This window comes from Palaemon carinicauda, chromosome 44, assembly GCF_036898095.1.
Source record: "Palaemon carinicauda isolate YSFRI2023 chromosome 44, ASM3689809v2, whole genome shotgun sequence".
In the NCBI taxonomy this organism is placed as follows: domain Eukaryota; kingdom Metazoa; phylum Arthropoda; class Malacostraca; order Decapoda; family Palaemonidae; genus Palaemon; species Palaemon carinicauda.
The window spans coordinates 25,294,438-25,310,677 of NC_090768.1; the positions used below are offsets into that span (position 1 = coordinate 25,294,438).

Here is a 16,240-nt window from a genome sequence, read left to right on the forward strand (position 1 = left end):
GAAGTCCTCAGAGAACCATGCGTTCGAAGTGTCATTTTGTAACGGTACGTCATAAGTTGTAAACATTGTCGTTGATTGTCAATGCGTTTTCACTTGCGTGAGTTCTTGTTTCCTCAGTAATCATAATCTCCAAACCTAGTTGGAAAAAAATACGCACACCTTATGTGTGTCATGAGAAACGCAGATTATTGGGAAGCATAGAACAATGATACAATGGGTAATTATTGTAACCTAACCTAACTCAAGGTACAGGGTTCAGTAAATTTGCATAAGTTGCCATTAACTCCCAGTGGATAACTGAATAGTTTTCATGACATATTTTCACGTGTTTTTAAAGCATTTGACGATGATTTTTCTCGGAAACCCATAGGTTGTGAATCTGCAGCAATAATCATCATCAGATTCATTCAAAACACATGATAATATGCAAGAAAAACCATTCAGTTATCCACTGGGAATTATTGGCAACTTATGCAAATTTACCGAACCCTGTACCTTGAGTTAGGTTAGGTTACAATAATTACCCATTCTATCATTGTTCTATGCTTCCCAATAATCTGAGTTTCCCATGAAACACATAAGTTTTGGAGATTATGATTACCTGCCATTACTGGGGGTAATGGATTCGTTTTCGGTGGTTCCCCTCATTAAGAGCCATGTTTCCCAGTGGGATACTCCACAATTACTTTATATAGTGGTAGGATAATACATAAAAGCACAATAGAATACACCCAACTAGCGGTAAATCAAAGTGTCATACTTTATAGAACGTTTAGTAGTAAGAGCAAATAGACATTGATATCCGACGTCTTAAAAGACGGATGAAATTAAATTGCACATGGCTACACCGATTACCCAAACGTCTCTTTGCTGAAAAAGTATGACATTTGGTTAACCGCATTAGGCTTAAGCCATAAACTATGCACCTTTCGTACACCGTGGGGTAATTGTCTTCTCACCTTAACCCTTGGACAAAAGATTCAATCCTTGACACTAGAGTTTAATGACATTAAACAAAAGAAAGACTTTACTCACAGTTTCTTATAACAGATGTGATAGCATACACTTAAATGTGCATGCAACTGGAATTCTCAACACTTAATGTAAATTTCCTCGTCATTCCCCCATAAGTAAACCAGACTAGGATTGGCAGAGACCGAGGGCTGTATGCAGTGTTTACACCAGGTAGGTGACTGCGTGTCTGACTGACAGTCCGTGGCTCGGTGCACGGATATAATGAAGAGCTGTGACTCGCGTTCGTGGCAGAGATGGACCAGTTCGAGGCAGAAACATATCTTGAATCTAAACAACAACTCCCTTCGTAAATCAATGTATGAAAATAATAATATTGTGTGAGGATATAATTTTAATTAAAACCCATCATCAATATAGAAAAACTGCAGTTTTAAGCTATTCATCACAAAATTCATTAATCAAGTTAAAACTAACCTACTAATTTGATATCGGGAGTACACCTGTGTACTACTACAGTCATTCCATGTGATTACAGTAACGATAACCTACTCATAGTAATTTATCCGTTCAACAAGAGAATAATGACGTCACTACTAAGAATAAAAGACCCAACGAACAGTCATGGTTAAAGGATGAATCCAAGGTTGATCATAAGAGAAAATACCATAAATGACATCAGGCTTGGGTGGGGGCACTGGGAATGTGTAAGTTGAATATCATATGTCAGCCAAATAATATCAGTTATGAGAAGATATAAATCGTTTTAAAGACTGCAGAAAAAAAAATGAGTACATGTAACGATTCTTGCTTTTATCCAAGAAGCTGTTTTCGGATTTTGAGGGTTTTCCCTGCATGCAGTGTTCGTAAAGTTACCATTAGGTATAATACAGAATATTTTAAGAATAGTTTGCTTAAAATATTCCACATGCATAATACTAAAATAAGAACTCACTGGAGACATTACATGTCCTACGGTATTGTGCCATTGAGACGTCAAAATAAGGGATGGTATCGTGAACGGATAAAGGTTTTTCAGAATACTAAATAGAAAACGAAATTTGACTTCTTATCATGGGAAATCACAAGTTCTCTCATTATCACCATCCCCGTTCATAGTTGGGACTTGGAAGGTCTCAATCTCAATTATATCGGCCAGCATTTGGTCCATCAGGTGAGACCCATTTACTCCAAAGGAAAATTAGATAGAATTTAGGAAGTAGACACAAAATATTAGATTTTAATAGTATTTACTCAGGATGGTATCATTTCAATCATATTAAGTCATGAGCTACTTTGCCATATATGTTTATACAGATTGCTGTATCTCCCTTTCACCGATGTTTGAATAAGGAAATGAATAGATTAGAAAATACACAACAAATCTATCATGCTGGTGATGGTAACCTGAATTGTTTTATTTTTCCACATGATCATATACTGAAACGAAATAACATTTTCCGTCCAATACTTCTATTTTTCCAATTAAACACAAGTGATTTTAACGAGAGAGAGAGAGAGAGAGAGAGAGAGAGAGAGAGAGAGAGAGAGAGAGAGAGAGAGAGAGAGAGAGAGAGAGAGAGAGATGCTGATAATGATCTTCCTTCCAACATCGTATAAATAAAAATAGAGCTCGAGAGAGAGAGAGAGAGAGAGAGAGAGAGAGAGAGAGAGAGAGAGAGAGAGAGAGAGAAATCTGATACTGATCTTCCTTCCAACGTCGTATAAATTAAAATAGAGCTCATCACGAAGGTTTCAAAAGAACCCTATTAACCCGGTTTCAGATAAAAGGTGAAGGCGGGCACAGCGCCCTTTCTTTCAGAGGACAGATGTGCTGTCATGAATAATATGCAATTCCAATTACTATTTTCAAAATCCAAAGGATGATGATAGGAGCAACCAGATGACCTTCTCTAGCCCTGGACTGAGAAATCAATGATAAGAGGATAAAGGATGATCCACAAAAGAGGAAAACAGGAGACCTGCCTCCTAAAGGGTGAAAGATTAGGGAGTCACGAGAAACACAATCAGAGAGAGACTTCCGAAGATTGGCCTAAGAAGGAGGGAAAAAGTCCTAACTAAAGGATACAGAGGAGAATCAGCAAGGTCTCGTGATCTTGGATCAGTTATTGGGAAATGAGAGCAAGCACGAAACAGGATCAATATTCAATCCTAGGCAAAAACTTATAATTGACACGTGGCCTTTAATGGAAAGGATAAGGAAACATTAAATTACATATCTATTCTTTTTCATGAAAACTCTGCAATGCAAAGGTCCATCAGACTGGACCGTTTACTCCGTATTAAAGTGGAAAAATACGAAAGAAGTTAAAAGCAACCACATTTGATTATCTTAGGACAGTCATTTTTTTAGACATTGTCATTTTAATCAAACTAAATCATGAACTACCAATTATCTATGCATACGCAGACTGAATTACCTCCCTAAAGTTCTAATATTAACGAAACTACTCGTGGGAATATATATGATACAAAAATTAGTACTGAAACATTTAAAACCCGGGATGGTGGTGGGGACTACATATTATTTTTTTTATTGTTCAACATCCTCTTTTATCACGTCGAACAAATTATTTTCCACCAAATGCACTTGGTTTTGTACAGTGCGATGGATTATTTTTATTTTCCAACAGCTGCATGTGTGCAAGTGTTTTAACACAGATGGCGAGAGAGAGAGAGAGAGAGAGAGAGAGAGAGAGAGAGAGATTTAGCTCAATTGTGTAGCCTATGTGTGTGTAAGAGAGAGATTAGCTCAAGTGTGTGTGTGTGTGTGTGTGTGTGTAAGAGAGAGAGAGAGAGAGAGAGAGAGAGAGAGAGAGAGAGAGAGAGAGAGAGAGAGAGAGAGATTTTGGTGATATATTTGATGGTCATACGACCTGGTGCTCGGGCTGGGGAGGCCACTCTGCCAAGGTGCAACGGGAGGAGGGAACCGGGCAGTTGCAATGTGACGTAAAAGCTGATAAGGTTGGACAGAAAGATGGAAGAAATTTAGTGAGAATGGAGGTATAGTAACAGGTTGGAAAGATTAGGGAGTCAGGAGAAACAGAATAGGAGAGACTTCCGAAGATTGGCCCCAGAAGGAGAGAAAGAGTCCTAACAAAAGGATATAGATGACCTGCGTCAGCAAGGATGGAACCGATCCCTCAGTTATGATAAAAACACAAAACACAATCAAGATTCACTCTTAGGCGAGAGGTTGCACATGACAGGTGGCCGCTAATTGAAGAGTAAAGGTAAATGGAAATTAAATAATTTTTATTTTTTTTATAAAAATTCCACAATGGAATCAGTAGAAATGATACGGTACTAAAAGTTAGATAATGGAAATAGGAAAGACATCCTAAGCCTTAAAACAATTGTTGTAGAATCAGGACTGAATTAAATGAGGACTATAGTTACGAAAGAAAATCAATTCAGCAGGAGCACTGTTATTTATGGTAAAGGAATATAAGAGGTATTCAATTAATTGAACACTGTGACAACCGGAAAACAACAAACGCAATAATAATAATAATAATAATAATAATAATAATAATAGTTATGATTATAGTAATTTTTTTAGACTTATGATAAGTTAATTCCGGTATGCAAGAGTTTAGTACATTTGGATCATGGGTGGTTCTTTTTATATCACCGGCAATAACCTAAACCTTGTGTCTACTTGCTGTGAATTTAGGTAGTTCTACTTTAAGATGGCTGATTTGAATTTAAAAGAATCTACAGTATATGGGTTATGAAAAAAACCCGCGAAGTGGTGAATCCGCGATGGTCGAACCGCGAAGTAGCGAGGGTTCACTGTATAACTGTACGGTATTCCCTAAAGGTATGGGATTGTTTCACTTCTCGTTTGGCCTGAGATCTAGCATGAAAATTGACAGATTTAAAATTTCCCTGCACTAGTTGTTTTCCTATGTAACGGATCTGCACATCATTGCACATCTTAAGCCTGGATAAAAAAGAACTGGAGTAGCCTGAGGTTAACATTTCTGCATTGCAAAATACCAAGAGTTAGTTAACCCTAAAAGAACCCTCATTATCTTTTATTTTCATTACTAATAAGCTACAACTCCATTTGGAAAAGGAGGATCCCACAAGCCTAAGGGCTCAAACAAGGAAAGCAGCATAATGCGGAAATGATAAAGAAAAATAAAAAATAAACTGTACGAAAAATGACAAAGTAGAATACATAATATTTTGAAATAAGTAATAACCTCAGAATAATTCAGTTATACATAAACTATTCCTATTCAAAGGAAAAACATTTGCAACAAATCTAAACTTCTGAAGTTCCGCTGATTAAGACGCCAGATTAGGAAGATTAATTCAAAATATGGTCAAAGCAGGAACAAAACTTCCAGAATACTGTATTAAGCCTTGTGATGGAGAAGGCAGACTGTTAGGTAGGGATGGCACAGCCTGAGAAGATCCAAATGCAAACGATGGTTAGAATTATGAAAAATCTTACGCAACAACGCTGCTACAGATTAATATATAAATCATTGATAAGGAATTTCATTGACCGTAATTTTTTGTCCAGCAAATTAAGATGAGAGCCAGCAGCCGACGACCAGGTATGATAACAAAACTCAAAACAAGGTAGAATAATAGAATTTAAAAAATTCTTAGGATTAATTGATCACTAAAATCTTAAAAGACTTTCTCAAAATGCCAACTTTTTGTAAAACTGAAGAAGAAACAGACCTGATGTGTTTCTCAAAAGTAAATTTTCAATCATGAATCTAACCTAGAATCTCCGATGAGTTAGATATAGTTAAAAGACATTGTCAATAAAAAAAATTGGAATGTCAAGGAGCCACTGTCCCTGACCTACTTAGAATCAATTATTATTATTATTATTATTATTATTATTATTATTATTATTATTATTATTATTATTATTATTATTATTATTATTATTACTTGCTAAGCTACAATTCTGGTTGGAAAAGCAAGATGCTATAAGCCAGAGGGCTCCAACAGGGAACATAGCCTGGCGAGGAAAGAGAATAAGCAAATGAATATACTATATAGGCTATAAGAAGTAATGAATAACAATATAAAATATCTTAAGAACAGTAACAACATTAAAAGAGATCTTTCATATATAGTATAAACTATATAAACTTAAAAAACAGAAGGAAGAGATAGAAGATAGAATAGTCTGCCCGAGTGTACCCTTAAACAAGAAAACTCTAACCCAAGACAGTGAAAGACCATGGTACAAAGGCTATGGCACTACTCAAGACTACAGAACAATGGTTTGATTTTGAAGTGCCCTCCTCCTAGAAGAGTTGTTGACCATAGCTAAAGATTCTCTTTTATCCGTAACAAAAAAAATATCACTTAACAATTACAGTGCAGTATTTAACCCCTTGAGTGAAAAATTGTTTGGTAATCTCAGAGTTGTCAGGTTTGTGGGGGACAGAGGAGAATGTGGAAATAATATGCCAGACTATTAGGCGTATGTGCAAGCAAAGGAAAAATGAGATGTAACCAGAGAGAGGGATCCAATGTTGTACTGTCTGGCCATATAAGGATCCAATAACTCTCTAGCAGTAGTATCTCAACGGGTGGCTGGTGCCCTGACCAATCTACTACCCACATACATACTTTGAGTTGTGTTATGGTTCAACTTCATACCACATAATTTGTAATTTATTAAGGGACTCATTAGAAACAAAGATCTACATTCGGGTGAAGGAACTGACGCAAAGAGAGTAAAAATCCTTTCCATATGCAATGAGCTTGCTTTCTAGGCCACGTCACAGTACTGATATATAGTAAGGAAAGTAATGCATCGAGAACGCTATCTGGAGAAACACCAGATATTGCATTCCTATAGTTACTAAAATCCCATAAGCAACTACTCTCCACGTTCTATTACTAAAAATGTCAATAATGATACAAAGAAAAGACTCACACTTGTTTAATAGGCGACACTAAAACCAAGGTCATTCATACGATCTTTCTGACCACAATCAAGGGATTTTGTACAGCAATGGATCTTATAAGGTCATCGCTTGCTCCAAGGCATTTGCGAAAGACAAACTGCAAACTAAGGAACAGATGATTACTTTCATCATACCTACTGTATATAGACGTTTTGCCAAAAGGAGCTATTTTTCATTAGATGATATGGGAGTTATGGAAGCTGGTCGGTAATCAGCGTGGCCACAGCTATAACGAATACATTTACCCAAATGGAGTAGCGTTACCAATTTTCCAATAAGTGCAAAAAGAGCCTTTTCTTGCTAACTCAAGAAAAAAAAACAGACAACTTAGGAACTACAAAATCAGCTGTCTTTCCAAACAACAAAAGCAAATATGATTTGGATCTATACCTTCATAAGCATCAAGGTCCATAAAAACGGTTTTAATTTCACGGGTCTGAAAAGCTAAACAAGTTAGTTTAGGTTTAGGAAAACAGGAATGGGGATAATTTAGTTTTTTATAACTCTGCTTTATTGTCTCACATATCTGCCTAAAGAATTGTTTTGGACAGCGAGTGACACAGCTATCTGGTTTAAACAAAGGAGGAAATGTTCAATCTTTTCCCAAAGAGCACAGTACTTAAAAGTCACACACCATTTATGTTCCTGGGTTGCATCAGAAAGAGTTTCTTTTATGGGCAAATTGTATTCCTTTTCAGTTGAATCATAAACTTCCTGAGCAACAGCTTTTAGTTGATCATAGCTATTCCAAGTCAATTCTGGTGCAAGCAACACTAGGTTATAATGATGAAAAAAAAAAGTTACGCACCAATAACAATTAGTTTCCTTTTGGTTTCATAGGATTCTTCCTAATAACCAATACAAAAGCCGAAGAAAAATAATATGAGAAATTCAATCCTCGTATTTATACAACCAGCCTTAGCGCTACGGCCTCTCGCGAGAGCTGTATTTCTTGACTAATCATTGTGACTATGACGATTTGTTTGAAAAAAAAAAAGTTTATGCTTTTATGTCTTACTGTAATGATCAGCACAAACCATTTTGAATTATTCATCTCCTAAAATGTAGATTAACCTGACAATACACGGTACATTACTTACATCTCACCAGCATCCTCAAAAGAAGAAAGTTCATCTAATAAGCAAATAAAAGAAAGAAAGACAAAAAACATGGCGTTGCAATTCTGAGACCACCGAATGTTCGACAAATAATGAATCTTTTATCAGCTGTATCTATACGGATGGAACCAAAATAACAAGGACCACGAGCATGTGTATGTGTGTGCATTGCATGTGTAATCTCACCTTTACATGAGGTTAGGACACTAAATATCGGACTTGTATGATATTACCTTTATTAATGGATAGCTATTAAAAAAGTATTTCGAGACTTCATTTAACATATTAAATTTGAAATTTTGTTTCACACAAACGCAAATAAGTCTAAGAACAAGCGTCTGCGTTAAACTCTATTTCATTAAAAAAAATCCTATTTCTATTTTATCAAAGCAATATGTATTAAATACATTCTTTCACTTAAAAATTACTATAGATAGCTCAGAAGCAACTAAACGGCAATTATTATCAAGATTTGAAGCGATGTAATTTTGCAAAGCATCAACACCACATTCGGTCCAGGTTCTGGGTGTAGCAAGGAGGTATTAAACCTCCTTGCAGTAAGTAGATATGGTGACACGTTCCAGCTTCCAGCGTGCCTCTTGGTGGCTGCGATTCCGGAAGCCTCTCATTCCCTCACTGCAAAACTGCATTGTTTCTAACACCAGACCTCAAGAGTTCAAAGGAGACTGTTATCAGAGTGAGCAGATTTTGAAAACTGAAACAAGGGACACCTAAATCACGGGCGTAGGAGCGTTTTATGGGCGGGGGTGGGGTGGGGGGCTAAAGTTTGAAACTGCACTGACGGCGGAACACCTGGGGTCCGTCCCTAGAAAAACAAATGAATTACAAGAATACACCATTAGATGCAATTTCGTGGCACCTGACAGCAGATCGTAGTCAACATTTTTGGACGATTTTTATGTGACCAATTACAATTCGTGCACAGTAATTCATAACATACCGATGAGCCTATATAATTGGTTAATTTACCAAAGAAAAAAAGTACTAACGATGTTAGTTTTTCTGCTATAAATTCATTTGTAATATCGATTAGTTTTAGTTTTACCTTTAAATTTTTAACGGCTTTTATATTTTCAGTTTAATTTATAGTGTAGCCTACAGTAGACAATCATCTATTGTTTTGATTGATACAAAATAATATATATATATATATATATATATATATATATATATATATATATGTATGTATATATATATATACACACACACACATATATATATATATATATATATATATATATATATATATATATATATATATACACACACACACAGAGGTACATATGCATTCATACATTCTTAAGCAAACATATACATACCTTCACACACACACACACAAACACACACATACACACACACACATATATATATATATATATATATATATATATATATATAAATTATATATATATATCATCTCTTCCTACGCCCATTGACGCAAAGGGCCTTGGTTATATTTCGCCAGTCGTCTCTATCTTGAGCTTTTCAAACAATACTTCTCCATTCGTCACCTACTTCACGCTTCATAGTCCTCAGCCATGTATGCCTGGGTCTTCCAACTTTTCTAGTGCCTTGAGTGCCTTGTGGGGCCCAGTTGAAAGTTTGGTGAACTAATATCTCTTGGGGAGTGATAAGAGTATGTCCAATCCATCTCCATTTATCCCTCACAATGATCTCTTTCATATATGGCACTCGAGTAATCTTTCTTATAGTTTCATTTATAATCCTGTCTTGCCCTTTAACTCCCAATATTCCTTTGAGGGCTTTGTTCTCAAATCCAAAAAAAATCTTTTGGATATTTTTTCACTGTCAGACTACGACTCATGTCCATACAGTGACACCGATCTCACTAAACTGATATACAGCCTGATTTTTATATGTAATTTCAAGCGATTTGGTTTCAAAATTTTACTTAACCTAGCCAGTGTTTGATAAACTTTTTTTCCAATCTTTTATTAAATTCTAATTCTAAAGATCCTGTATTAGAGATCATAGGTCCTAAATATCTAAATGATTCCACCTCATTAATCCTTTCTCATTCCAATGATACTTCATATTCTATTGTATATTCCGTTCTCATAATCTCTGTTTTTCTTCTATTAATCTTGAGCCTAACCTCATGTCATATTCCATGCATTCTGGTAAGTAAGATTTGCAAGTCCTGAAGTGTTCTGCTAATAAGGACAGCATCATCAGCATAATCTGGGTCAGCTAATTTCCAATTACCAATTCAGTCCAATCCTTCTACACCATCCCCAACTGTTCTATGCATTACAAAATCCATAAGGATAAACAACACAGGGGACACCACATTCCCCTGGAGTACTCCATTGTTCACTAAGAATTCTTTTGATAGGACTCCATTAACATTAACTTTGCACTTACTATGCTCATGAACAGACTTAATCAAATTTACATATTCAAGAACTCTATAATAACGCGGGACTCCACAAAATTGGCTGTTGTACACTATCAAAGGCCTTTTCAGACCACAAATTCCATCAAAATTGGATTTCTATATTCTACACATTGCTGTACATGTCTTAAAATTAAAATTTGGTCAGTAAAACTTCTACCTTTTCTAAATCCCACTTGTTCATCTCTCAAATTTTCCTCAATCTTTCTCTCCAATCTCTTTAGAATGAGCATTCTATATATTTTCATGACAACTGACCTAAGTGTGATGCCCCTGTAATTATTGCAATCAGTCAGATCCCCCTTTTTTGCCATTTTCACCAACACTCCTAGCTCATCAGGTTTTTGCCACTTCACGCCACATACTACAAAATAATCCTGTTGGTATTATGGGAGCCACTTCATTTTCAGCCAATATCATCTCAGCATTTATTCCATTATTTCCGGGGTCTTTCCTTCTCTTCAATTTTTTAACGATAGCTTCGACTTCAAACACATTGAATTTATTCATGGGCACATCAAAGTCTTCCTCAGCTTCAGATACATCAATCAAATTATTCCTTTCATATCTTCTATTCATGACCTCACTAAAGTGTTCCATCCAACATTGCCTTTCTTCATCTTCTGTTGTTTTAACAGATCCATCTCTCTTTTTGATGGGCATATACTTCTTCTTTGCCCCAGTAGAGATTTAATTTTCATTAATAATTCTGTGAGCAATTCTTACACCATAACCACTCCCTAAATACATAGCTTTGTCAGCATCATCTGTTTTCCTGTCTAAATATTCTCTCAAGTCATTCCTGGCTTTTCTTTTGACTTCACTATCAATGCTGGAATACTTAGCATGCTCTACTTTGTAATTTTCTTTACTTCCTCGAAAACTTTCAACAATCAATTTCTGTCTTTGTCCCCATTTTATAGTATTTCAAGTATCATTAGATATCCATGGGTTTCTCCTTGTAACTGCATGTCCCAAAACTTCCCTACTAAATGACTGATGATGTTCTTAATATCATACCATTCATCATTAATTATACATTTTATATATATATATATATATATACACACACACACATATATATATATATGTATATGAATATATATATATATGTATATATATATATATATATATATATATGCTTATACAGACATATACATACATACAAACCTCCCATGACAGTGGAATAAGGAAATATCCAACTGACATCATCGTGGCTAAGGATGCTCTTAACTGAGGTATTAGTTTACAAACTTTTGTTCATTGATTTTTATTCTTAGTAAGCTATCACTTTCGAATGTTTTTTTTTTTTTTTTTTTTTTTTTTGCACTGTCACCAATTTTGGGTGGACTCCTTTACTTAACCCGGAATTTTGCAAAATTTCCTTAGTATATCGTATTTCTTTTAAATCTAAAAAATACGGGACAAAAGGCGTAAGCGGAGGGTCGATACGATACGGGACACGGGACAAATGCCATAAATTTGAGACAATCCCATAAAATACGGTTCTAGTCAACTATAATCTACCTGTAAAACAACATGCACAATTATCTCGATATTGTTGTTTGATAATGAAAATATGTTTTCTTAACAGTTTTTTGTTGACCTTTATTCGATTTTTGTATAACTTTTATCATTTTATGTATGTGCACTGTTCTCTGAGAAAGCATACAAAGTTAATTGCCAAAACATGGATCCAGTTGAATCCGTCAATTTTGTTATGGAATTGGAGATTTAATAACAATAGCAAATTTGAGGATCTCACATTTTTTCATTCCTATCCGTGAAAATAAGAATAAAACTGATTTCATGGTCTTTTCGCCCTAAATAGAAGATAATAAACAACTAAAAACACGAGAGCAACTTCGCAAAACCATTAGACATAAATTATTCACGAACAAGTTTATCAAACGGGAACTCATTATGGCGAAGTGTATGCACAGGTGGATTGACATAAGAGTTTGTTCTTAATTATGCTGCCAAGTCATCAGAAAAGTCAGTTAGTATTCGTCATCCAACAAGGTTATTTTACTAGTGAATTTAATATGTCACTGACGTGAATGAAAATATACAGCACGTCCACTTAAATTCATAAATTCAGTGACATTTGGTAATATGATAATTGGCACTAACTTTCAAGCCATAAAATGATAAACGAATTTATTCATTTTAATATCACGCTTTACACCAGACACATAAAAATATCTGGGTATAAATTTTGTTTTATACAAAAATGTATACTTTGAAATAACACTTATTTCTCCAAGAAATATGTTTATCTAATTTCACGATGCGGCCGTTCAACGTGCATGTTCAGTTCATAAACAATACTCAAGTTTTCTAAACTTTTCAGTAAAGGCTGCTCTTCCGCTTGACCTTCCTCTCTATCTCCCACCACTGCACCATCCTCTCTCAACCTCTGATACTTTCGACAGACACCAGTGACGGAAAATAAGAGACACCAAGGACAATACTTCTTTCAAGAACCAAGGAGAAATTTCTGTTGACGACTGCCTGTCTATGGACAAAAAGAAACAAATTAAAATTCCTGGCTGATTAAACTTACCTAAGATGACATCCACTCGATTTCTTTTGTAACTCATGAAATGATTTCATCACAAATCACGTCAAAATTCTATTAGAGTGGCTTTCGATATTTTTTTTTTCTGATCTTTCGAGAGATTTGAAAAATTCCACTCAAAAGTTTTAATTTACATTGCATCCCTTTCTCCTGGTTTGGAACTGGATTTGTATTGACGTAGGCCTATTTTGGTTATATAGCTATTTGCTGGGGTCTTTGAGGCTATTCAGCAACAAGTGGAACGGCAGGGGACCCTAGAATAAGGTTACGTTTGGAAAGGAAGAAGAACTGAGGTAAAGTAGAAGGATATACAATAAAGCAAGTGTAACTATGGGCCAAAGGACGATGCAAATACCCTTTAAAGTAATACGGTTCCCGGACGACACCACCGGGACTTCAGCCAAATTGTAATGGATTATATTAGAATCAATGTCGACTGTCATAAGAAACTATAAACCCTAGACCAAGATGTGGATTCTGATACTGATCCCATTTATTGAACATGTCCTTAAAGTAAGACTCCATAAAAATTCTTACGTTTATTCAATTCAATCCTATTGTCAAGCAGACGAGATATCAATCAGATGATGTCAGAGCTGATGTGATAACAAGGTTTTCCTGAAGAATTTCTATCATCCATTGATAATGGTTATCAAAAAAAAAAATTCCAATTACTCTTCTCATGGTGGATACATCTTAATTTTAATACCATGTTACAGCAATACATAACATTAATACAATATTTTACTTAAATAAACACAAAAATTCTATTCTATTTACCCATTTGACTACACACACACACACACACACACACACACACACACACACTATATATATATATATATATATATATATATATATATATATATATATATATATATATATATATATGCAAGTATATATGAAGTTATGACGGTACGATCGATCGGAATTGCGTATACAATAGTTCATGTGCGTACAGTACATGGATGTGTGTACTTAGGTCACAGGGCTACTAAAAACCATGAATCATGTTTAGGCCCGCGAGAAGACTGTGAAGGACAGGCGTACAGGCAATCAGCGCCTTAGGTGAAAGAAGGAAGGACCAGTATTAAAGGTTTTGAAAAAATGCGCTGAGTACGGAAGAAATACAGTAATATAATTGGACAATACAATGGTCACTAAAGAGAGAGAGAGAGAGAGAGAGAGAGAGGAGAGAGAGAGAGAGAGAGAGAGAGAGAGAGAGAGAGAGAGAGAGAGAGAGAGAGAGATAATAAATTTAGAAATTAATTTCACTTTCCTCTAAGTAGATTACCGTCTATTTCTTTTCATTAACTCAATTATCACCCATATTTGCACATAGTTATTTCTGATGTTTGTTGTATGGTATTGTAAATTGATGGCTCGCCGCCTGCCTCGGATAATTGCGTGGCTCAAGGTGAGCTGTCTACAATATGTTCTTAATATGTAGACTGTAAAATATGCTTCTTTTTAATCTGGCATCTTTCGCAGTTCTTCTCTTCATAAATAGATAGCTTACTTTAGATGCGTTACAAATGATGTAATATTTGTGCTTAGAGAAGCAATTGAACCCTTGAACTTATTCAAGAATTTACCTATTTCCTTTCCTTTTAATTCATCATTGGCTATAATTTAGTTTACTGTATTATATATAAATATAGTTCACGTCAAGTGAGAGAGAGAGAGAGAGAGAGAGAGAGAGAGAGAGAGAGAGAGAGAGAGAGAGAGAGAGAGAGATCAGCACTTCTTTGTCATCGGTAGTATTGCTGACTTTCCTGTAGTAGTTATCAATAAGTGATTCTACGTTACACTGAGCCATTATCCCAAAAGGAAGCAACATAAACAATCACGGTGAAGTGAGCATGGGCCTAACAACCGAAACCCCAAAGAGAACTTACTGAGAACGGAGTCACCAGCAACTAGGGCGCTTAGGAATGAATATATATAGATACGTATATATATATATATATATATATATATATATATATATACATATATATATATGTATATATTTGTATATATATTTAAATATACATATATATATATATATATATATATATATATATATATATATATATATATATATGTGTATATTCAAATAAGCCATATATACTTTTGATACATTAATGTCTGGATTCTCTTACCGACCTCGGGATCAGAGCCCCAGGCGAAATCACACAAAGACAAGAGCTTGTGTCCGGCCGGGAATCGAACCCTGGTCGGCAAGCTTGTATAGACAGTGACTATGAATATGAAAAACACGTCTAAATGTGCAATATATATATATATATATATATATATATATATATATATATATATATATATATATATATATATATTCAATACTAAATCTTCCTCCTTAGCAATGGGGACTGCAAAAGAATTCAACTAAACAGACACTTCCAAAATCATTCTCTAATTGCTACAACATAGGTTATGCGATACACGTATGGATTAGGTTCATCACTAATCAGTGCAGTTTCAAACCTACCACATTACCATTCAGTCTTATCATTCACTTCACCTTTGCTAACATTTTACCACTTAAAAAGTGACTTGTTTAGGGGGAAATAGCTCGGAGATAAGGTTAGCCATTGCTGTCACTGCTGTTCAACATATTCATGGAAGGAATGATTCAATGGAAGAGGACAGAAAAAAAAGGTAATGGCCATTGGATGAAGATGGAAAGTTGTGGGATGAGAAAATTAACTGCGAACGGGATGTCACAAGTTTGATATTTCAGAATAATGTTGGGTTGATTGGGAACCAAAAAGAGAAACTGAAGATGTTAATTAGAAAGTGTGGTAATTGCTAGACAAGAAAGTCAAGAGTAAAACTGATTGGAAGTAAAGTAACGGGGGTTAATGGAGACGAGGAAAATTGAGTAATGAATTCTAATATGGGTGGAGGAAGGATGGAAGTGGTTGATTCATATATGTATCTGGAAGCGAATTTAAAAGTTGATGACCAGATGAGAGAAGAGGTGAGGTACAGAATAGGAGTAGCAAGAAGGGCAACAAGATGTGTGCAAAACACTAGAAGGAAACTTGAGCTATTTATTGAAAACCAAGGTAGGAATGCATGAACGGTCTATTGAACCAATTCCCCTCTATGGAAGTCTGATATGCCTGTTTAATACATGTGGAAGACAACGTTTGAA

The 16,240-nt window shown here is 35.2% G+C and overlaps 1 protein-coding gene across 4 annotated transcripts in view; it reads right to left on the reverse strand.

Annotated features, from left to right (window-relative positions):
* Positions 1–16,240, reverse strand: part of frc (fringe connection) — a 292,532-nt gene that overhangs the window by 83,391 nt on the left and 192,901 nt on the right. For 2 of the 4 annotated variants that reach the window (XM_068366663.1, XM_068366666.1), the window contains exon 1: positions 1,036–1,219. The exons of the other annotated variants lie outside the window; for them this stretch is intronic. The gene's annotated coding sequence lies outside the window, so the exon portion shown is untranslated. Of the gene's footprint in view, positions 1–1,035; positions 1,220–16,240 lie in introns of those variants that run through there. 4 annotated transcript variants of the gene reach the window in all.